General features: G+C 37.5%; 1 protein-coding gene across 6 annotated transcripts in view; it reads left to right on the top strand.

Annotated features, from left to right (window-relative positions):
* Nucleotides 1-9,732: 9,732 nt before the first annotated feature.
* Nucleotides 9,733-24,646, top strand: part of TBC1D5 (TBC1 domain family member 5) — a 463,234-nt gene continuing 448,320 nt past the window's right edge. For 4 of the 6 annotated variants that reach the window (XM_016129299.2, XM_016129292.2, XM_016129298.2 and 1 more), the window contains exon 1: nucleotides 10,164-10,286. The gene's annotated coding sequence lies outside the window, so the exon portion shown is untranslated. Of the gene's footprint in view, nucleotides 9,749-10,163; nucleotides 10,287-24,646 lie in introns of those variants that run through there. The other 2 variants (XM_016129294.2, XM_016129295.2) reach the window with 2 other exon arrangements.

The following is a 24,646-nucleotide window of genomic DNA, read 5'->3' as shown; positions in this document are numbered from 1 at the left end:
TTCTGTTCCAATATGCTACCATATTTTTGCATAGACCTCCAAATTGATTTTTGTCTCTCTATTCATGTTGGAATTTGGAGAGCACTACTGTTTGAGCCTGAGCCTGAGGCGTCCCAATAGACTGAGCTAGTGTCCTTGACTATTATTTAACCTAAACCTGAAGTTCAAATTAATGTGCAAATTCTCTTATGCAGTGCATATTAACTGGGGATGGTACCATCCCCCCCACCAAAATTTCAAAGTGTGGGTAAGTAACTTAATTTATGTGGTAGGCAGACAGGGAGAGTAATGTTCCTTTCAAAGATACCCATGCCCTAATCCTTGGAATCTGTGAATATGTTAACTTAAATGGAAAAAGGAATAGATGTGATTAAGGTATGGATGTTAAGATGGAGAGAGTATCCAGGATTATCTACGTGGGCCCAATTTAATTACAGATACTTAAGAGCAGAGAACCCTTCCATATTTCTGGGCTGTGGTCAAAGAGAGCTGTGATGATAGAAGGGTCAAAGAGATGTTGCGTGAGAAAGACTCAACTTACTGTTACTGGCTTTGAAGATGGAGGAATGGGACCATTCATTAGCCAAGGAATGTGGGTAGCCACTAGAAACTGTCAGCTGATAGCCAGCAAAAAAATGAAGACCTTGGTTCTACAACCTCAAGGAACTGAATTCTGCCAACAACCCAAATGAACAGGAAACAGGCTCTCTGCTAGAGCCTCAGAAAGCAACACAGCCTGCTGGCACCTTGATTTTAGTTTGGTGAAATGTGTCAAATTCTATTTTATAGAATGAGAAGATAACTTGAGTTGTTTAAGAGGCTGATTTGTGATAATTTGTTATGGCAGCAGTAGAAAGGAAAAGAGATTGTCTTAATGACAGGGAGATTCTATTTCCTAAAGATGACTCAATATCTCCCTTGATAGTCTTCCCATTGAAAAGTGGATCTGCCCTTGGCCTCAAATCCGAGTGGGTTTAGCCTCACTTATAACCAAAAATGCAGCAGAAGTGATGCTGTCTGGCTTTCAAGGTAAGGCCAGAGAAGGGCTGCTACTTTCACCTTGTTTGCTGGAACCCTCATACTCAGAGCTCTGACTGCCATGCACAAGTCTGATGATCTTAAGGCTACCTACCATGCAGTGAGGAAGCCCAACCATACAGTAAGGCTTCATAGAGAGGTTCTCATGAGCAGTGTCAGTCTTCTAGTTCTCCCAGACCATATGCCAGACATATGATTGAAGAAGCATTCAGATGATTTCATCCCTCAGCCTTAGTCTTGCCCCCAGCCTTAAAGTCTTCCCAGCAGAAGGCCAGTGAGGTGAGGCATAGAAAAGTCATTCTGGCTGTGCTCTGTCCAATTCCTGACCCAGAGACTCTGTGAACACGACAAAATGATTTTTGTCCTATGCCACCAAATTTGGGTTAGTTTATTACATGTTAATAACTGGAACACAGGAGGTACTGTATGAATCAAGTGTCCAAGGGCCAGTGAAGCCAACTGTCTCCCATAAAAAAGAAACACTGCTCTAAAACCAATAGTGCTCTCATTGAGAAATGTTGCTCTAATACCTTAATTATGTCTACTGATGTGATCTGCATTTTTCTCCTGCTCTCAACGTTGGTCTCTCTGACTAAGCAGCTTGCAATTTTTATTCAAAGAGAGTACCATCTGAGTCAGATCTACTCATGCCATTTCTGTTTCTATCTCATTTATAGCACTTTTCATTAGTTAACTAAGAATCCCAAGATTTAACTTGTCTCTGTTCATTTACCCCTCTGTTCCATGAAAAGGCCATATATGCAGAATAGCCCCCAAATGCAGAAGAAGCAAATAAGTTAAAGAATGAGATAGACAGTCAGTTTGGAGGTTAATAGAGAACTTGGTACAGAAATGGGTCCTGGGCAACCACAGGACATTCAGATCTCCCCTACTTTTCTCTCCTGGATCACCTTCTTTTTTTTTCCTATCAGAGATGGATCTACGTGCTTGAAGAGGAGTGTGTGGGTAGTCTAGGGGAGACCAAAAGGCCAGATATTGGCAGGCCCTGGCATCAGGATGAGCTAAGAGATAGATAACATCCAGAGCTTCTAGCCCCCAGAGAAAGGAGCAATGGAAATTCCATGACTAAGCCAAAACCTCTGTACACATTTCAGAGTCCACCTAGGGGAAGGGGAGGGGGTCAAAAGTCTGAGCTCATTCCCTCGGAAATTAAGCTGGCAGATTAACTTCAAAATAGAATCAGCTTCAAAAAAGAATCAGTTTTTCAAGACAGAGTCAACTCAGTCCACATACCCTTTTTTCTGCTGTGTTGTTTCTGGGAGTTGTTTCTGAATGCATGAAGAGATGGATACTACAACGGTTAGGTGGGGGAAAGAGAAGGTGAATGAAAGAACCTGAACTCTCACTGGCTCAGAGCGTTTGCTTCTAGTCAGCACACTACCTGCATGCTGGAGTTAAATGCACACAGTGGGAGGTGGGGGTATGCCATTTTTTTTCCTCTGGATTTTGACATCATCTGTCATCTTCCATTTCAGAGAAAAGCGCTTACAGAAATAAAGTATTTTAAGAATATTTTTTTCAGTCCATCGGCATCCATGAAACAGTTAGTCAAAATGCCACCTGGACCTTTAGCAACTGTTCCTCAATCATTTTAAGTCCACAGCACCATTGCCGGGCTATCTCCTTTCTTATATCTTTATGGGCATTTTAACAGGAAATGGTAAAGCAGCCTATCAGAATATCTAGATAGTGCCTTTGTGAATTCAAGTTGTAGACATGCTTTTAAATACTTTTGCCCTAGGAATACACTTTCAATATTTTAACGTAAGATATGGAGGTTAAACAAGAAAATAGTCTGATCTATGGAATTTAGCTCTACTCCAGCTTTTCAGGAATGCATCTGTTCATGTCTTAAAGCATACATAAATGATTTTATAATTGGATATCAGGAGCTGGCTAGATATGTGACACTTATTATGACACTACAGAATTTTGAAGGAATAGCATTACATTTGAAGGAATGGCATTATGTTCTTTAAGTATTTTTGATAGAATAGTGTTTTAATTCTGTCGTTTCCATGTATAATTAAATTAAATGTAATATAAATATTGTAAAACATCTAATGTCCTACAAATAAGCCATGTTAAATGGCCAGTTGCAAATTATCTCATATTAATCCATTTTTACTGTACAGGTGAACAAAAATTGAAAATAGGTGATCTTTGGAGGGTCTGTGAGTTAAAAAGTAAATAGAAACATATTATGTCAGGAAGTTCATGAGGCCAACTCATTTATGAGGAAATAGATTCTAACAAAAAAGCCATCAGTTAAAGAAAACTACTAAAATTTGAAATAAGAAACAGGAATAAAATACTAGCAATATCTACAATATATCTAAGAAAATGTGTTTCTTTTTATTTGGACTATAACATTGCAGCCTTTTTGAATGAAAATTACTTTAATCAGTCACCTTGTAAACATTCACTTGTATTATGCTGTACATTATTTGAGGCTTGGTCCATAAGATAAAATTCCTAGAGTAATTTTTCTAACTGAACCTGTAATTCTTTCATCATTCTCATTCCTGAATATGCATGATTTCCCATTACTGTTTATAGTTAGGACTTCTGTCTTTACAGTATATGGGCTCAAAAAGCTATGTTATATTTGCCATGGGAACTATAATTTTTAAGGTGCTGTGCTTGTAAAATCTTTACCTTTATTATATTATATTACCATAATGTAGATTCTGTGTTTTATAGAGGATTGCATATCGAGGGAGCACAGTGTTGTACCAGTGCACGGCCTGAGTTGTTAGTTACATCATGGTGTAGCTTGTTCTTTTAAAGCAGCAGTCAGGGAGCTCATTGTGGTGTCACAAGCAAATTGATCAGCTTCTAAGGTTGGCTACCTTGTGCTTGTTTTTACTTATTACTCTTCATATTTTAGTTTCTCCTTATATTGAAATTATTCACCCTGTCCTCTGACATGGGACTTGCATCATCTCCCACTACAGTAAGCAAAGCATATTTTGACACCATTGATATTGGACTTGACCATATGAGTTACTTTTTAGCCCATAGGATATGAGCAGAAGTGGTAGTGTGCCAGTTTGGAGCCAAAGCCCCAACCTCAAGAGCTATCGAATGTTTCCACTTGCTCCTCTTTACTTCTTTCATCTGCCCTAAGCAGAACGTGAATGCCCCCTATGTAGCTGCTGGTCCCAAAGCGAAGAAGTTACATGGAACAGGCCTGAACCTAGACCAAAGCCTGGAATCCAGCCTAGCCCAGTTTGGCCCAGTCAAGCTCAAGCTCGATCATGTGAACCACAGCCAACCTGCAATCCCTGAGCAAGAAAAACAAATGCTTTTGTAAGTCATCTAGATCTTGGAGTCGTTACACAACATTGTTGCAATAACAGCTAATTAATACCTCTTCCATTGTTGGTGGTTTTCATGCATTTGTCTACCCTTGCGCTCACTTAGTACTTTTGGCTGGCTATTCAAATGGATGAAATCAACTGGAACATGCAAAAGACCACATAAGACGTATATATTTGCAGTGCATTTCTAAGCTAGCAGAGAAATGTCGCATACCTTCAATGTTCATATTTCAGTTACCATTTTAAAGGACTTCTAAGTGGGCATTCAGCCTAACAAAATGTCTGGTGATTCAACTGTTTTTTGTTAGTGAGTTATGACTCATCCATTCAAAGTGTAAGGACTTTTGTGAAAATGCTCTTCTTCTTACATCATGGAGCATTAACACATTTGATGTGTTAGCATCTGTGAAAGCATCTGGACATTCTCAGGAATTAGCGTATAAACCTAACTGAAGTTCTTCATTGAGTGGACCAAGTACTCCTATCTTATTTATACTAAGGTCTTGAGTGTGATGAACACACTCTGAGGTGGCCCCCAATTACTCTCGCCTCTTGGTACACATGTCCCATGTAATACTCTCCCCTAAAGAATGGAATGTGACTAGCTTCCGACAAACAGTATATTGCAAAGCTGACAAGATTTCACTTGCATGATTATGTTACATAAGATTGTAGTCTGTCTTGCTAGGAAACTCACTCTCTGATGGTTTTGATGAAGGAAGTTGCTATGTGGTGAGCTGCGCTATGAGAGGCTCATTTGGCAAGAAATAGAGGACAGCCTCCAGCTCACAGGCATCAAGAAACTATGGCCTTCAGTCCTCCAACTGGCAAGGAACTGAATTCTTCCAGCAAAACTTGTAAGCCTAGAAACGGATCTTTCCCCAGTCAGTCATGAGATGAGACCACAACCTCAGCCAACACCTTGACTGCAAATATGTGAGAGATCCTGAAGTGGAAAACTTAGGTGAGCCACACACAGACTCTGGACCTGCAGAAAATGTGAGATTATTAATGTATGTTGTTTTAAGGAGCTATACTCCTTGTAATTTGTTATACTGCAACAGATAAATAAAACACTGTTCAACCATGTAGCAAGTTGATGATTTCCATAATGTGGCACATATTTACTTTTAATCATATCAAACATTTGTTGAATGCCTACCAGATGCTAAGCACGTAGAACACTGCTGATGCAGCAGTGAATACAACATACTGCTTACCCTTGAGGAGCTCACAGTCTAGGGAATGTCAGATATTCAAGCAGCTGGTCATAACACAGTGGGACAAACATTATAACAGGGATATAAACTAAACGGTATAAACCATGTTGCTTATTTACACTTTTCTAGGCACAACATTTTAAGCCTGCATCTGGAAAAAAAAAATGTAAGGGTCTCAAATGGCATACAGATACTAAAAAATCACTGTTGAAGGTGTTTACAAATGAATTGTCTGCACATTCCTGACCAGGAATAAATATTCCAACGAAAATAGCTGCTATCACAGAGAACAAAACCTTTAAAGAAATGGCTTTATATAATTGTGATTATGACTCTATTGTCCTTCCATAAAACTGTGAAAAATCAAAACTGATTATCTCCTTCCTACAAGTTCTTTCTTCCTATTGAATAGTATTTTGAAATATGGTGCTTTTAGAATAACAAAGCTAAGATATTACATTTAGTTTCATTGCATTTAGGCTTATTACTAGATGTTCAGGTGCTACAACAAAAATATCTTTGTTTCTTTGGTGTCCAAAGTCCAGAATGTGCTGTTTTGTGTGTATAAACAATAAATATCAATCATTATTCTTATATCTAGAATAATTTGCTCTTCCCACAGACTGAACATGTGTTTTTCTGATCAAAATTCTTGTGATAAAGACTCCAAGATATAAAATAATATAAAAACAATATCAATTTTTTAATTGAATGGTTGCCATGTGCTAAATACCTTACTTAATAGTGGATTATCTCAATTCAGGCTCATAAGAACTTGGTAAGTTAGAACTGAAGCCACAGAGGTTAAATAACTTTAGTAACTTGCTTGAGGTAAGGGGGACTGAGATTTGATTTTGGGCAATTCTACTCCTGGTTCTATGCACTTAACCTCTATTCTACAATGCCTTCTGATTTCTCTGACTGCTCCAAGATCTTTTAAGGCAATTCTGAGCATGGATGCTCTGGTGATAATCAAAAGCATAATGGTACCAAAATGGACCTTACAGTATCAAAGTATTTGATATTCCTCACATACCCATAAATGTTGACATTATTTCTTCTGAGGGTAAGTGAATTTATCTATTTGTTTTAAAACTTGATTTGGACAGTCTTTCTTAAGACTCTTCACATATTAACTTAATACCTTACATATTGTATCAAGTAGGGTATAGGGTGTATACATAAAAAAAACATTAAGTTTAGGGGCTTACATAAGGTAGAAGTTTATTTCTAATTTAGAGGTGTAGTGTGGAAGTCAAGGTCGGGGAAGCAGCTCTCCATGAAGCAATTCAGGGATCTTGTTTCATTCCATCTCATTGCTCTGCTAGCTTTGCGCACCCACTGGAAGCTAGGTCACTGCCATGTCTGTGTCCAAGTGGCAGGAATAGAGGAGACGCAGTATAGGGCAAGCAACTTTCTTTTGAGTAAGTCATGTAAAAAATGTACACGTTGCACCTTCTTCTTACACAACACAGATGAAAACAAAGTCATATGGCTACACCCAGCCACAAGGCAGAATGGGAAATGCAGTCTCCAGACAGATGGCCATGGGTCCAGCTAAAACTCAATTCCAATAAAAGAAAAGTAAATTTGGAAGGGAAGAGGAACTAGTTGACACTACATAGCTATGCAGGCACTACGTACAAATCGATTTCTGATTTCAGCATTTTTTTTAGTTGTCTCTCTGTTGAATAATATCATTATTTTTTTTTATGACTTCAATGAGTTAAAATGATTTTAAAGCCTAATATCACTGATTATTGGTTTCATACCTGCTAATAATATCTACTCTTTAATTACAGGGTTAGTAAGTACACAGTTGCTATATATTGGGTGAGAGCATTTCGAAATTGTATATAAGGGTACATACGTGTGCTGAGTAACTAATGGAAGGAATGGAGTGAACATGCACTGTTTTGTCTGCCAAGCATCATTTTCCCTATTTGACAAATAGCTACAACCCTTCTTTAGAAAACTGACTCTGTCCCATTCCTTGTGGTTGTCAGTGGGGAGGGGTGAGGGGTCCCTTGCCTTCTGAGGACAATTTCCTTAAGTATTTCTTTCTACATACACCTCGTCAGATTCTGTATTATCATGGTATAGATTCCACTGGATAAGCTCAGCCCTGGAACCGCAGGAATATGTTATCTTCCTGTGTCTTTTCAGCTAAGGCATAGGACAGTTCCCTTCCACTGCTGATAATTTTTGGGTAAACTCATCACTTGTTTGGCTCTCAGCTCTTCTCTCATCTGTGTGACTCATTCCCTGTATTAGATTCCTTCTATTGTAAGCAGTTGAAGTGGTTTCTAGTCTCCTGGCCACACTTTGACTGAGGAAATGGCCCACTCATTGAGTTGTCAGAGTTCTAGCCACTCACAAAGACTAATTAGTTGTCTTTCAATGCCAATTCTCAATTCTTTCAGAAAGAAGCTGGTTAGCCCTGTTTGTTCTAGGTTCTTGATGAGTTTTGGGGTTGGGAAAAGGGAGAGGTGATTGAGGGTTGGTGGACAAACGGTCCCCAAAGTATCTTCTACAGCAACACAGAGTGGGGATGAGGGATACCCATATGTCTCTCCCACAAAATTTTAATTTTTATTTTTAGCCTTATAATCTTTATTTCAATCTTAATTATCTTTATGGTCAAAATAACTCTTAAACAATATTTTCTTAACAGCGAAAGGCTTTAGTTCTTATCTCCACCGGGGGTTAGCTGTGTTCTAAGGGCTCTGGAAGATGAAAACTACTTTCAAAACATAAAGTGGAAAAGAATATGAGAACTTAGATTTCTTGATATTACTCATAACTATGACTTGTAGCTCTAGTCTGAGGGTATGCCAGAGGAAGTTCTAGAATGGAGGTGTATTTCAGTTAAGGTTCCCAGAGAAGCAGATACCAAGACAGGGATGGATGTACAAAATTTTATTGAGAGAATACCAGTGAAGGATAAAAGGAAAGAAGGAGGGCAGGGCAGGAGAGCCTTCAGTCCATGATGCAGGTCTGATACCTGTAAAAGCTGAGACAAGAGGAAAATTGGCTAAGAAGACCCTAAGACTGCAGCCAGTTCTGTGAAAGTTTTGACCAGGCCTGTAGGGAATCCTTGAGCCAAAGCCACCCACAGCTCATTTCCTAGTTTGTCAGAAGCCCTTGTTAATGTTGTTTCTTGATCGACACTTATCCCAACGTTTTCCGAGATTTTGTTAGTTTTGCTTCTTGAACATCATGTCAGTATTCACTAGTTTAACAGTAACGATGCCTGGTCTAGCCAGAACTTCCAGTTAGTAAGGTTTTTTTTTTTTTTCTTTTTTTTTTTCTTTCTTACATTTATTTGCCCTGGTTAAATCTGGCCAGAACCACTAACTTAACCTGTCCAGGTTCTGCATCAGAGAGGTGCAACAGAAAGACGGAAATCCCTGTGTGAAGCAAGGGTGTTTGTCTGTGAAGAAAGGTCTCCCACACAGGGACCCTCATATGAAGCTATCTAACCTTTAAAATTTTGATCTTTTTTCTGCTTTGGTTTCCTTTTTCCAGCCTCAACACTATCACATTTCTCAGCCTTAGTGAAAATAGGCTAATAAAAGACCATAAATCTTTTTACTAGGTGAAGCATTTACCACTCTAATTAGCATTACCATTCAAGGTCTTTCATATTGGGGAAACAAACACCAGCATTCCACTTGCGCTTGGGTTAAAGGGAATCTTAAATCATGAATAAGCAGAGGTGGAGGGCAAAAAGGTTTAGACATTGCCTGCATTTTGATGTCAGTCATCAGATCTTACTGGTATACCACAATGCTAAAGACACATACCGTCCTAGGTTATGTGAAAATATAGAGCCTAGTATTGACGGTTTGTAAAAAAACATGTTATATATATTTCTCTATGGGTTATACTAAAGCAGGTCTGCGCAAAACGCTGATACTCTCCTAGAGCAGAGCAGGGCACATTTCACATAGGAAGCGACTAACCAGCCGATCTGGGTCTTGAAGCATGAGTAGGAGTCTATGCAGCTATAGAAAAATGTCTAACGGAAGACCATTTGCATAAAGCAAAAAAATTTAAATTCTTAGTTTGTAGGGTCAGTCTCTCAGGAGGGCCCCAGGGACTGACATTTCTCCTTCTTTTCAGTCTCACTCTGAGAAGGTGGTGGTGAGTGTGAGCGGTTAAGTCCCAGGGGCTGGTTGGTCTGGGTCGGTGGGGGTGGGTGGGTGGTGGAAAGGTACGGGGTGGAGGGGAAATGAGAGAGGGAGGAAGAAAAAAAAAAAAAAGCCTCTCGCGCATGCGCTCTCGCAGTGGCACCACTCAGCAGAGGGCTGGGTGGGTGCCTGACTCCCCACCTCGCACCTCGCGGGGCCCCTCAGACTTGGCCCGGAGAGCGAGCGCGCCGCGCGCCCGCGCAGGCTCCAGGCCCAGGCGGGCGCCTGCGCACGAGAGTCCCGGACCCGCGAGCCGCGGGGTTATTAGAGGTGGAGCGCGGGGAGGGCGCGCGGCTGGCGGCCGCCGTTACGGCGCGAGCGTGGTCACGTGGTCGTTGGTCACCGCCGTCGCCACCCTTCCCGCCCTGTTCTCTTTCTGGTCGGGCCGGCGGGTTCCACGAGCGCCCGGCAGAGACTGAGGGAGAGAGAGAAAGAGGAGGGGAGGAGGAGGAATCAGGGAGTAGGAGCTGGGGAGCCCTTCTGCGCCACAGGTAAAACAAAATAATGATGATGATGATGATGATGATCATTAAAAAGCCGAGTCTTCTGATCACCTCTGCCTTCCTCCAGTGCAGCCCCCACATGCAGTGGCTCCCGCCCCGGCCTCCCCCTCAGCCTCAGGACGAATCCCACCTCTGTTCCCGTCGCTGCTGCAGCTGCCGCCGCCTCACGGGAAGGCCTGAGGGTGCGGGTGCTGGTGCTACTGCCGGGGACGGGTAGTTGCACCGCCCCACGTTTGTGCGCTTCCCGGATCGGCTTGGGGGTTGGGTGGCAAGAGGGGAGGCTCCCCAGCTCCGGGGCGGGCAGGGCGAGGAGGCTGCATACCCCAGCCTGCCCGCCTTCCCTCACTTGGCAGGTTGGGGTCCAAGCTGCAAGGCTAGCTGCAGCAAGAGGGCAGAGTCTCGCGGCTGGACTAGGGCTCAACTTCTTGGTAAATTTCCCTGTTAATTTCAGCTGTAGGCAGCCAGCTTCCTTCGCAGGCCGGAAGCGAAATCGGCCAGGAATCCCAAATCTTTTAAAATGCATCCTTTAGAAGCGATAAAAGCTTTTTCACCTTTGAGAAAAGGAACGTGACATTGTGTTAGTTCGACTTAAGTTTATTCATCTGTAAGAACATGCAAGTGGAGACCTTTCAGAATATGAGAAAAACTTTGCTGAGGGTGAAAGTTGATTCCTACCCCCTCCCTTTTCTGGAAAAGTGAACACACAGCTCTAGAACAATTTTTCGGTTCTACAAGTGACGGATATTTTCGATACTAGCTATTAAACAGTTTTAGTTCAGGAATATATGACATGCTTAAAGTTTACATTCTTTAGATTTTTTTCTGAACAATAACTTTCTGGAAAGAGTTTCATTTGTCAACTTTGGACCAAATCCCTAAATTTTAGCATGCAGGTTGCACACCTTTCGGCCGGATTGCGCTGAAATTTCCAGACCTGGCCATTATTTTGTACTCAATGTACAACAAAATATAGTCCCAATAAAACTGTATATTACTAGTGTGATGTTGCACAAAATAGTGACTCAAAGCAGAAAGCATTAAATGTAGGAATTGTTGAAAATAAACCTATGAAGCTTTTGATATCAGTGGTAAAAAATTCGGTTATATGTTGGATATTTCTCTTAATGAGCTTTTCAGATTCCACATCTTGGTAATTTTTCTACCGTATCTCTAAATTGAAATGTAAAATTGAGCATTTTTAATTTTTACAACTATCTACAATAGAGTCATCTAGAGCAGTGCTTCTTAAATGTTAATGTGCATAGGAATCCCTTGAGGCTCTTGTTTAAAAATCCTGACTTAGTAGATCTGTAAGGCAGCTTGATATTCTGCATTTCTTATGTGCTTCTAGGTACTGTTGGACAAGGAACCATCCTTGAGGAGCAAGGATATAGATGACTTGTGTGTAAAGAAATAAAATGATATATTAATGAACAAGTGCCTTCTAATCACTCTGGGTTGTAGGGGTGGCTTGAGAGAAGGGGCAAATTGCAGAATGAACTGAGAAGCATTATGTAGAGTGAGCAGGCCGAGTCTGAGTTCCAGGGAAAGAGATTGCAGGACTGGGGAGTTGTCTTAACCAGAAAGAGTGCAGGTACCAGGTGTGCATGCGATGTGGTGCCTATGTCAACTGGCTTGCGAATTTTCCGTGGAAGCTTGCTGTGCTTCTATCTGAAGTACTTGCTCAGCTATGGGTAGCTGGGTTTTATCAACATATAGGCTATGAATCATATTTTCTCTGCACTGCTGGGTGAAAGTTTCTTTAATTGGCGCAAGTATTGAGTGTGTGCTCTTTATCTCACTCACTCAAATACAGTCTCAGTTGAGTAGTGCATTCCTGAGCCTTGGAAGCAAACTCGTAAAGAATTAAGGCTCTACCTGTTGAGGGTATCCTAACTGGATTCACATTTATTCTAATGTAATTTTAAAGACGTATATTGAAAAAATTTAAAATGTCACATAACCTTATATACTTTATATGCGTTAAAATGTTTATAATTTAAAAAAATGTTTATAAAAGTATAACATCAACTATTTTTACTTCTTTTTATAGTCATTAGCCCTTACTTTACCATTGTTTCTTCATATTATTAAATAATATATATGAGTACTTTTGAAGTAGTTACTAAGTGCCAGACACTGTTCCAAGCACTTTTCTACTTTTAACTTATTTAATCACAGCGACCTACCTTTAAGGCAGCTGAAACAGAGAGAGGGTAAAAGTCACATGCTCAGGTTTACACAGCTAACGCTGAGCTGGGATTCTGGCTGACTGACTCTAGAGTCCATGCTTTTATCAATCTTCTTTGTGCTTCCTTTTTAGAAGATAAATTAATGATACTCTTAAATCCCCTTTCTTAGTATTGTTGAGACTTATGAGCTTTACTCTTAAGATTCAAATTTGTCATCCTTTTATGCCTCCTATTTTATCTCACTTTAAGAATTGCCTCAATGCTTGTAATCTTTTCTGAATAAGTTACTGAAATTTGCAAAGCTTCATTTTGTTAGCACTTGTTTGCTGAACCAGTGTCTTTCTATATCACAGTTAAATATAAAAATAGTGTCTGCTTCCTTTTGACCTTGCGAGTTTTCAGTTCTTTATTTTCTGCCTATGCCTGTCTTCTGCCTCCTCATGCATACTTGGTAGATTTACTCTGTATTTGTTACCCTAACATTTAGGATTTTGGGGGAGATTGACTGGGTAACTGTCTTTTTATTTGGCCAGTAAGGACAATAAAAAAATTAAGCATTGGTCATCATTATCATTTTTTAACACTGAAAAAGTAAGGACAACCTCAGAAAAAAGGATAATATTTAAGTTGAATAATTTGTTTCATAAAAATTTTAATATATCATCTGTCCCCCACCCCCTTTTTGTCTCAGACCTCTAAAAGCTTTCTCCCGTGTTAGCATCAATCAGTCTGAGAAATGGTGCTTGTACACCTAGTCTAAGACATTTCTCTTAACATGGACAGTTCATTAGAATGGTGGTACTATATAGTGTGTGTACTAGAACTTGAGAAAATGAGAGGTTGTGGCTGGGGTTGGTTGTGAGAGGGGAAAAAGGTAGGGGAAGGAAAATATTGGGAATAGGGAGGGCCTGTGAAGTTGATTCCAGCAACATTAATTCTCTGTTAACTGGGATAGTAGTGAGTTTGGGAAGGAAGTCAGTAAAATAAGAAATCCCTGATATAAATGTTTTCTCATAGTTCATTCTTTATTATGATGTCTATTATAATGCCATGCTGGCCAGTTAACTTTGCCTCACAGTGCCTTCCATTTTGGGGATCATAGTAACTCCCTTACAATCTTGTTTTGAATATTAAATGAGAATGTGTGTATATGTATGTATAGATATGCATTTACACACATGTATAACATATATCGACATATACAGGTACATATCCACACATATGTATATGTATAATATGTATTTTATAAATATAAAATGATTAGGTAGTGTCTGGCACATAGTTAATGCTATCCTGTAAGTATTGGATATTCTGCTATGGATAATCTCTAGTGTGGTTGGTCATATCCACATAATCAAGACTGATTGATTATATTTGAATGAACTTAGTGGAAATTATACATTTATTTGGTATAAGGCTGTATGGGCTAAGAAAATTTTTTGGATGAAAATACAAAATTAGGCTTTCATCTCTTTGGAAAATTAAATGTCAATATGGTTTGGCAGTTCAGATCTTTCAAAGTAAGGAAATACCCTATAGAAATAATAAAAGATGTCTTTGGCGGTGGTGTGAAAGGATCAGTTTAAATTTTTTTCTGGTGTAGCATTGTTAAGCCTAGAATAAGATAACTTTTTTCTGAAGGCTTTTCTGACTATATAACTTATACCTTCTTCAATTGACACCTTTGCTCCTTGAAAAATCCATCTTTTTTTTTTTTGCATTCTCTAGACCTGGCCTACAGCCCCTTGTCTGAAATCCATGGTGGCATATGTGTCTCAGAAGTAAAAGGTTTTTAGAATTTAGAAAATTATATGGTGAATATGCTGATATTTCATGAAACCTCCTGCGGATAGGTGCAGTCACCCCGTGATCAGACACATTAATTTTCCACCAAAATTATTCATATTTATACTAAAAAAGAATGAAAGACTATAAAAAGCCTTGTATCAGTTAGGCCATGTTTTGTTGACAACTTAGAAAATTTTTAGTTTTTAGAGCTTTTTGGATTTTTGGGATTGACAGTAAGGGATAGGGGTCTGTGTGTGTGTGTGTGTGTGTGTGTGTGTGTGTGTGTGTATGTGTAAATAATAGTTATATTCATCATAGTGCATGTCTTTTTGACTAGACAGAACTGGAGTATAGAATTTCTATATTAGCATTTGTGTCTTTAGCACCTAGTATAGGGCCTGGCATGCAGTAGGTGCTCATTAATGTTTGGATGAAAAACATCTAAAGATAATATCTTTTAGTCATTGTTCTGTGCTGCATGTGGTATTTAGTAATTGAAAATATTTAGTAATTCCACATTTATTTTCTTAATTGCCTAGAAAAGGTGGTTATTGAATTACCTTTTTGAAACGAAATAGATTTAAGAGATTTGAAATATGCATTATAGACAATTGCAAATTTTCATAATTTGTTTCATAGGTCACAGAGTCTATATTTAGAAGAATAATTTTTAAAATTCATTGGACTTAGTTTTATATGATAACTATGACAGACTAGTTGTGATATATCTGTCTAAAGAAAATGCTGCTGTGGGTGCATATCTTAGGTTGAATAATTATAGTATGGTAGTTTAGCCTGCCACAAGAATAATTTTTTCTTCTGTTAAAGTAATGCCTATTGTAGAAATTTTATAAAAATAAATAATCAAAAATAATTACCCATACTGTTGCAGATTTCTTAAAGTTTTCTTCAGGGTTTTCTTGCCTTGAGAGGCTGAAAGAAAAGATTTGTATTGCAAGTACTAGTTTTCAGCTGAAATGTTGGTTAGCCAGGAATGTTTTATCTCTTAGCGTTACTAAACATTTTGTCCCTAAATAAGATTAAAAGGTTGAACCAAAGTAATTGGGTCTCCACTTTCAAATAGTGGATCTTCAGAATAATTAGATCAGTAAGAAGTAAGCCCCCACTTCTGGTATAACTGCCTCAGGGGAGATGTGCCCTCTTTTTGATGGAGTTGAAGTGATAACAGTGTAAGAAGGCTGAGCCCAAGTTACAGCCCCTGGCTGCAGAGGTATGCCTTTTGTTTGCGAATAATTACTGAGGATTGGAATTAACCCTTTTAATTTCCCAGAACAGGTACCTTTGGAGTTGTCTCAGTAGCTACTTTGCAGGAATCCAAGAATAATTACTAACATTACATCTCTTGCCATCCTGGGATGAATTAGTGGATTGATGGTTCTGGATCCTTGGTGGAGCTTGGTTGGGTGGGGGTGGGGAGGAGATGGAGTTGATAGGAGATGGGCAAGTGGTACCGTTATTTCCATCTTTGTCTACTTCATTCATTAAACTCGGCTTCTTCTTGGCTTCTTGTGGAAAGAGTGCTCATTTTGATAGGTAGATGTGTATGGTACAGGAGACTTGGGATAAATCACCTCCCTTCTCCAACCTTCATTTCTTTTAACTAATTTAGGGGTATTTAACTAATTTTAATTTCTTTATCCTGTGTTGTGTGTGTGTATTGTAGATATATACAGATAAAAATTTGTAGGTATAGATATACCCTTTTATTAAAGCTAAAAGTGGATTCATGCTATTTTGATGCTTGTTTTTGTTTTTCATTTGATATTTTTATATTACTATGTTGTTATTCTTCCATTTAATTTTTAACGTGTCTATACTATCATTGCATGAATGTGCTACAAGCAGTCCTTCGTGCTTAGAAACCTAGATTCCTTTCCATCATTATGACGAGTAGTATTACACTGAACATTATTGTAGCCAATATCCCTTTGTGCCTGTGCATTATTATTTAGGAAAAATTGTTGTGAGTAGAATTAGTGGGTCAAAATATGTGATCATAATTGATACACATGGCCAGATTGCTGACCAGAATGGTTGTACTACTTTATCCTTTACTACAAAGCTGTTTGAGAGGCCTGTATTTGCCGTTAATGGGTATTACCATCTTTTCTTTATTTTTACAGTTTTATTAGGGTATAATTGACTTTATACCTCCTCTTCTCCTGCCTTCTTACAGATTCTAACATAGTTAAATTTTGTACTTCCTTTATATATCTCATAGGCTTTTTCTCTTATTTTTATATAGCTATTAATTTACATTTTTTCAACCATTTTCATAGTTTCAGTGTTAAATTTTGGGTTTACAATTATTCCAGAACATATTTACTTGTATAATGTGAAGTAGAGGATTCAAAAAATTTCTAAACTTCTTTAGCCAGTTTTCTTAATATTACCTAATGAATGATCTATTCTTTCTCTGTGGGTGGTAGAAGCTTTATCATTTGGTCTTCTATTCAGTCACACTGTATTTTATTTTTTGTTGCGAATGCGAACAGAATCTCTCTCTTGCTTGCTCGCTTGCTCGCTCTCGCTGTGTGTGTGCATGTGTGTGTATTTTTCTACTTGACTCTCGCCGGTAAATAGAAGAGATAACTGATTTTGTGTGTGTGCGTGTGTGTGTGTGTGTGTGTGTGTGTGTGTGTATTTATTTTGTAACCAGTCACTTTCTGAATCTATTTATTAAACAATTTTTGAGTTGATTCTTTTAACATTTTCCAGGTAGATTAGCATATCATCTGAAGCTAGCTATTTTTAGATTTTTTTTTTTCATGATTAATTTTCACTTATGGAAGCTATACTGGAATGATTTTCTTAATTTCATTTACTTGAAATATGGTGTATTGATATGGTATCACTGTGAACTGATGTACTTAGTTCTCAGAAGGATTTAAAAATATCTGGAAAACCATTCCACCAAATGACTTCTGTTATGGTTTGAATACGTCACCCCATAATTCATAAGTTGAAACCCTGCCACCTTCCCCATATGAAGGTATTATGAGATGAGACTTTTGGTAGGTAACTAGGATTAGATGAGCTCATGTATGGGGTTAGTGCTCTTCTAAGAGTCATGAGAGAGCTTGCTTTTTCTCTGGCATGTGAGGATATAATGAGAAGTTGGCAGTCTTCAACCCGGAAGAGGGCCTTCAACCAGGGCTTGACCATGCTGGCACTCTGATCTCAGGCTAAAGCCCCTAGAACCGTGAGAAATAAATTTCTGTTGTTTGTAAGTCACCCAGTCTATGGAATTTTGTTATAGCAACTGGAACTAAGACAGTCTCTAAGGATCGTCTTAGCTCAGAAGTTTTGTGATTTTACTTTATGTCAAAAGACTCCTGGTATATATAGAGAGCAAGGTACTTTCAGTTGAAGTGCCTGCAGCTTCCTTTGTAACTATAGTTATCTATAGTTATCTAGCTCTATTGCCCAAGCAATTACTCTGAGATTTTGCATTTTTTTCTCCTTAGATCTTGAAGATTTTTTTCCACGTGGTTTGGTAGAAATTAAAAGAGAAGGCTGATGGACTGTAGAGATCAGACTGTGTGATCTTGTGTTTTGCTTGTTTGTGATATCAAATATCATGATGTTCTTTTTCTGACATGTCATGTTATTTTCTTTTCCTTATCACTGGTGAGTTTTGTTTTCCAGCTATGGTCCTGCTATGGTCAACTTAAAAGTCATCAAGCCCCATTATGTTGAGCATAATGGAAGGCATTGGGAAGTGATAAATAAACCAGGGGGTAGTAAAGGCAGGACAGAATGGCAGAGATAGCGATTGAGAAGTGCCTGGTATGTCAGCTCTTCTTTTTCTGGCCCCCTTTCTACCTTCTGATTATCTTTCAGGACTTTTTTGACTCTGCCCTTTTAATGATTTTTTTTTTTTTTTTGCTTCATATTTTTTCTCCAGGTATTCCATATATTCTTTGTTTCAGAAAATAGCTCTCCTCCCTGCTTCTACTTTGATCAGGAGTATCAGTGCTTTTCCCTAGTCTTGGAAGGGATCCTGATCAGTCTTCTAATTTCCTTTTTTCTTGTTACTAAAACTACTGGCAGAACACCCTGACCAGTGGCCATCATGCATCCTACCTCGCGAAGCCTGCTGCAAAACATTGATTAAACGTGGGATTCCTTATAACATAAAACTGCTTTGGAAGTGTTAATAAAATTAGAGACAGTACTTGATAAAGACAAATCGTCAGAGAATTGTAGAGTAGTAACTGAGGGATTGAGGACTACAGAGGGGAGAGTGAGAGATTAGTGTTACAAAGACAGGAAAAGCTTCTGAAGAGTCTGGTATCTTGGTTCTCCAACCCTGATTTCTTCCTGAGCTTTAGCCCTGTGTATTTGATTACCTACTAGATAACTCCACTTTGGGAGGGCTGGGAGAAAACTCAAATTCACTATGTCTGCAACGGAATTTACCATCTTTTCTTACAAAAGCTATTTCCCCTCCCAAATTTATTATCTCAGGGGATGGCACCACCATCTCTCCAGTGGTTCAAGCCAGAAACCCATCTAGACACATTTTACTCCCGTTTTCCAAATTTTCACTTAAAGCCATCAAGCTCTATGGATTCTCCCTCTTGAATCCATTGTCTCTTTAGCCTCAACTACTTCTACTCTACTATATTATCGCTTGATCTACCAGATTTACCATCCCTTGCCTATGTTTCTGTAAGGTGTCCCAGTTTTCTGACCGGTGTCCCTGTAGGCAGAGGATCTTTTTATGCTCTCACCTGATTCTCTTACTCATAGCTTGGAACCCCCTTCACTCTTCTCCATCACCTGTTTCCAGCCTCGCATCTGCTTCTTCTGACTCCCCTACTCTCTGATTTCATTATAAAAGTATTGAAATCTTTTGAGTTTTTGAAGCTGTGATTTTACTTGCCTCCAGCCTGAAATGTTCTATTTCGTGATCTTACTGGCTCTTGCGAGGTGTCAGCTTAAAAGCTTCCTTACACCACTAAGTCTGTGTTGTGTCCTTCCTATCTGGCCACATACCCTGTACTAGTCCATAACATTTATTATGAATTATAATTGCCTTTTTACTTAGTAATCTGTGTTCCACTTTGACTGCTTTGTGAGTGCCAAGGCCATGCACATCATCTTAGTCATACTCCTTGTGCTGTGCCCATTAAAAGTAGGTGTCCCATACCAGGTCTTGAAAATACAGCAGCATATATGAGGCTGTTCCAGTTATTAACTTACATGTGATAAACTTGGTAGTTTAAGACAACATAATATTTATTTAATCTTCACTTTATGATTTGTATAGCATTGGTAGAGGTAGTTTATCTCTGTTTCCCTTGGTGTCAGCTCATTGGAAATTTATTTTCACTTCTAAGATGGCTCTCTCACATGGCTAGCAGTTGATGCTGGCTACTGCCTGGGAGGTTGGCTAGGGCTGTTGATCAGAGCACCTATATGAGGGCTCCTCATGTGGCCTGGGCATAACAGGTGGGTTCTAAGAGGGAGTGTCTCAAGAACAAGCATTCTAATAGGCAGGAGGTAGGAGCTAACAGTCCTCTTAAAGGCTGTGCTTGCAACTGAACATTACTTCTGCTATTTTCTGTTGGTTAAACAGACTGAATCAGCCATAATTCAATGAGAGGAGACTTAAACTCCCATCTCCTGATGGAGAAAGTGACAAAGGATTTGTGACTATTTTTAATCCACTACACAGACCTAAAAAACAAACAAAAAATAAAACTACAAAAATTTTTGGCTGAGTTAATTCCTGTCTCTATTTTCAACCTAAGAATCATATTCATAAATCATTAATTAAAAAAAAATCAAAGTACAACATATAGTGAAATTTTAAAAAGTAATTTCTATTCCCACCCTTCTTAAATGATAACTATTTTCTGTTATTCATACAGTTTCTTAATTTTTAAATTTAACTATGTATGTAACTTCTAATTTTAATCAGTTTTCTATTCTGTTTTGAAATTTTATCTTTCATAAACCCTCACACACTAATGTTATTACTATAAGTATATTTTTAGGAATGGGATTGTCCTATCAGAGCTATGTATAATTTAGATTTTGATACTTATTGCCTAACTGCCTAACAGATGATATTAATTTATACCCCAACATTTAGTGCAGAATATAAATTAGATCTGCCCAAACGTTCCTACCAGAAGGTATTATAAATCATTGTTTTTGGTTAACATATTGGCAAAATTAGAGAAATTGCTTTTATTTTTTTAATATGTATTTAATCTCTCTGTATAAGTTTGGGGGAATTTTTTTTCTTACTGATTTTCAAGAGCTCTTTGTTTATTGTAGATTTTAACTTAGCCTATTATATATAAGCAATATTCTCAGTTTAAAAAAATTTTACTTATACATCTTAAAAATTATTATGAAGAATTATTAAATTTTTGTGCAGTTCCATATAATAGTCTTTTTTAATAATTTTTTTTTCCTGGCAGAAACAATATTGAACTTAATTCTCCTTTGTCTTTTTTTTTTTTTTTTTTGCCACTCTGGCCAATCTTTTAGTAGCTTCAAAATATATATTTTTGTACACATATATTACTAGTTGCGAAAAATCAGTAGGCCAATGAATTCCATAGCAATCATACAGATAGTTTTTTGGAGAATTAATTTCAGAATCTTGTCAATCTCTTAATAGTCTTATAATTGATCTGTTCTGGGATTTGTCAAAATTCTATTCTAGACAGTACTAGTGAATCATGCCGAATAAAAATAAATTGTCCCTTGCTGTCATTGTTACACTTTCTCACAAAATGAAACAGTTAGTGATTGAAATATAAAAAAATTGAGAACAATAATATGGTCAGCTAGGTAATATGGACAAAGTAATTCCCTGAGTAGAATTAGAAATGCTGAAAAAAATTTTTTAACTTAAGCACTAACATGATAGTAAGAAATTATTGGGCTGAAATCTGTATGAAAGCAGGAATTTAGAGAAGTAAGCAGAATATTAAAACTTCTTTCCTCTGTGAACATTTGCCACAGTTTAGGGAACTTGCCCTTTGGCTTTGAAAACCTTACTGGGCATAGAGTATAGAAGTGAAAGTCCAGATAGGCCAAAGGAGGGCAATCTAATAGGAAAGTTCTTCCCTGTGAAAGTGGGACTCCAACCAGCAAAGCCCACAGAGTCTGGTTAAACCCCAAGTAAAACACTTCCGTGTTCTTGCTCCCAGGAGGCTGCAAGAATAGTTAGTTGCATTGAACCTGAGAAAATAGAAGTCCTTCCCTCTTCTTAGTTTGTAGCTCAAATTCAGTGTCACCTGGGTCCCAAAGCCTTCAAATTGTGAATTTAAAATGCTTCTAGGTACCTGGCAGTAGCAGACAAAAATTCTCTCAGGTAGAATACATGTTTATCTTAGATACTAGCAAATTCCCACAAATAATTTTCCAAAAAATTAGTTCACAGTAAAATATAACTGAGCATGCAAGGTAACAAGGCACCATGAGTAAGAAACAGCAGAAGCAATAGATAGAAGTAGACTCCCAAGACTTCAGATTTTGGAATTATCAGATGAAGATTATAAAGCAACTGTTAATTTTGTTTACAAAAATATAGAAAGTAACTGCAGAGAATAGGAAACTGAGCAGATTTTAGAGACCTGAATTACACTTCTAGAACTAAAAAATACAGTAATTATAATGAAAAACTCAGTGGATATGGTTAATGGTAGATTAAATATGGCTAAAGAGAATTAATGAACTGGACATAGGAAAGAAGAAATTATTCAGAATGTAGTATAGAAAGACAAGGAAATGGGTAAAAAGAACGAGATTAAGATATATAGAATATAGAATGAAAAGGTCTGACAGTATTTCATTAGTTTTCTAATTGTAGAAGGGAGAAATAATAGGAAAGGAGGCAATATCTGAAGAGATAATAGCTGAGAACTTTTCAGAGCTGATGAAGAACACCAGTCCATGAATATAAGAAATTCAGGGAATTACAGGCAGAATAGCTAAAAGCAAATATACATCTAGTCCCACACAGTAACAAAAAAGAGCCATAGTACGAAGAGAATATCTTAAAAGTTGGCAGAAGGCAAAAGACAGATTACTGGTAAAGTAGCTGTGACAGTTTTACTCATAGCTGACAGGTCAAGAGCAGAAATGGAAGCCGAAAAACAGTGGGTTGATAGTCTCAGTGTGCTGGGAAAAAATTGCCAGTACCGTGTTCCCGATCCAATGAAAATACTTTTCACAAATAAGGGTAAAGTAACATTTTCAGACAGAATTGTAAAATATTATTCTGATTGTAAAGAAAAGTTATAGTTAGATATACTGATTGGTTCTAGTATTTAGAATGAAGGATTCTAATATAACTAAGCAATTCTGAGCTCTAGTTATTTTATTCTTAGAAAATTACTGTTTATACTTAGTAAACAGAGATACTGTTTGGCAATACTTTTACCGATATATTACTCCAACTTTTGATTTTGCTCTATTCAGAATCTTCATTTTTGTAGAAAATCTTTTGTGGTGATTAATGCATACCTTTAAGTCTTGTTATAGTCATGCTGTAATTTTTAATATTTGTGTTTGAGGTATTAAAAGTCAAGCCAAGAAGAATTTGGTGAAAATTGTGTCTTGGTATTTGCAAAAGTAACTCCTGGAAGTGACTTTATTTTCATTCCTCAGTTCCAAATACAGCTTTCTGGAAAAAAAAAAAAATGGTGGGAGATTAAAAAAAAACAACACAAAAACCTATGAGCAAGGTAAGGTTAGCATAAATGGGAGTTTAGAATGATGTAAGAGCAAACAGACCTTAAAGTTGGTTAGATAGACCTGGATTAGAATTTTTCTCCCTCACTTAGTAATTCAGTCTTGGTCGTGTGACTTAACCTTTTTGATACTTAGCTTTCTCATCACTACTCAATAAAGTAAGGGATAAGACTACCTTGTAGGTGTATCGTGGGGAATCATGTTTGTAGAAGCAGTGAGTACAGTCTGTGGCTCTTCGTGAGTTTCCAACTAATTGTTACTACTGAGTAATACAGAAAAGTGAATTGAATCTGGCAAGGAATTTGAAAATGTTTACAGTACAAATAATGTAAAGGAGTTAATCATTCTTTTAATATTAAAGAGTTATGGACACTGATAATGATAAATTTCTTTTGAAGCAAAGAAATTGTCAGAATGTGGCTTTACCTGTTGGTTTGGTGGTTAATTTTTCATCAAATCAGTTGTGTATGCTGCTGACAGGTTAGGCACTTTCACAGTCTTCATGGCAAGTAAGAAGGCAAGATGAAATCAGTGACTGTCTTTACAAAGTTAAAAAGATTGCCTACCATGACACATACACACAGTGTGTATATATATAAGTATTATTCTGTCTCCTAAGGTTACAATTCATATTGACAGTTAATTTAGGGTAAAACTGAGTATTTTAGGAATTCAGTCCAAAGTATGGTTATAAAGTATGTATTTAAAACTTTGTACTTCAGTTTTCAGAAGATAAAAGTATTGGCCTCCAATATTTTAGAGTAAAAGCTATCAACTCTGTTGCTATTTGAATTGAGTATCCTAATTTCTATAAAATATTTAGGCCTAGAGTTTCCTTTCTCTGCTTTTTGTTGTTTATTGTCAAGACATGAACTAGAATCTTATGATGTGGAATTACTTGTACACCTTGCAAATTATTTCTATTTTGTTATTTTTTAACATCTAGACATTTTCTCTCCAGTAGTGGAATATATTAGCTGATTGCATTTTTAAACCACACTTCTTATTATCATACCCAAATTAAAAAATTATATAATGAAGACAATTCAGTAGTTTTTATATTTGGAACTTGACATCAATTTTAGAATATTGGTTACAGTAATGTGTTGTATTTGTAGCTTCGGAGTTCATTCAGGTTACAGAGACAACCACTAAAAACAAATCAGTCATTTCTCATCTTTCAAGAAGTTCTGGGATCCCCAATCAAATACTTTGAAAATGATTTGGGTAAAAATAGTGACACAACTTTATCTACATACACACGTGCACAAATGCTTCCTATTAAACATCTTAGGTGTTTTAATTTTCTTGATTTACTTTAAAAACTCATGTGATGCAGAAATTGAGCAGTAGCAAATTTTTGTGCAGTTAGATCATGTGCTATTGGTATCCATGCAGTTTTGCTTTTGATCTTGGAGGTAAAACCTTTGTAATCACAAACTTAAAGAATGTTAAGATTATACTTTCTAAGGTGAAAAATTTTACAGTAGTAAAAATACATAGGGTTAGAAAAAGCACTGTATGAAACTCATACAGATATTTTTTTCTTGTTTACATTCGATTTTGCATTTTATATTTTGAACTTTGGTTTATATTCCACAGGCTGGTAATTTCTTTATAACTAGT

This window comes from Rousettus aegyptiacus, unplaced genomic scaffold (genome assembly GCF_014176215.1).
Source record: "Rousettus aegyptiacus isolate mRouAeg1 unplaced genomic scaffold, mRouAeg1.p scaffold_m13_p_4, whole genome shotgun sequence".
In the NCBI taxonomy this organism is placed as follows: Eukaryota; Metazoa; Chordata; class Mammalia; order Chiroptera; family Pteropodidae; genus Rousettus; species Rousettus aegyptiacus.
This window is presented reverse-complemented; position numbering and strand designations above follow the sequence as displayed.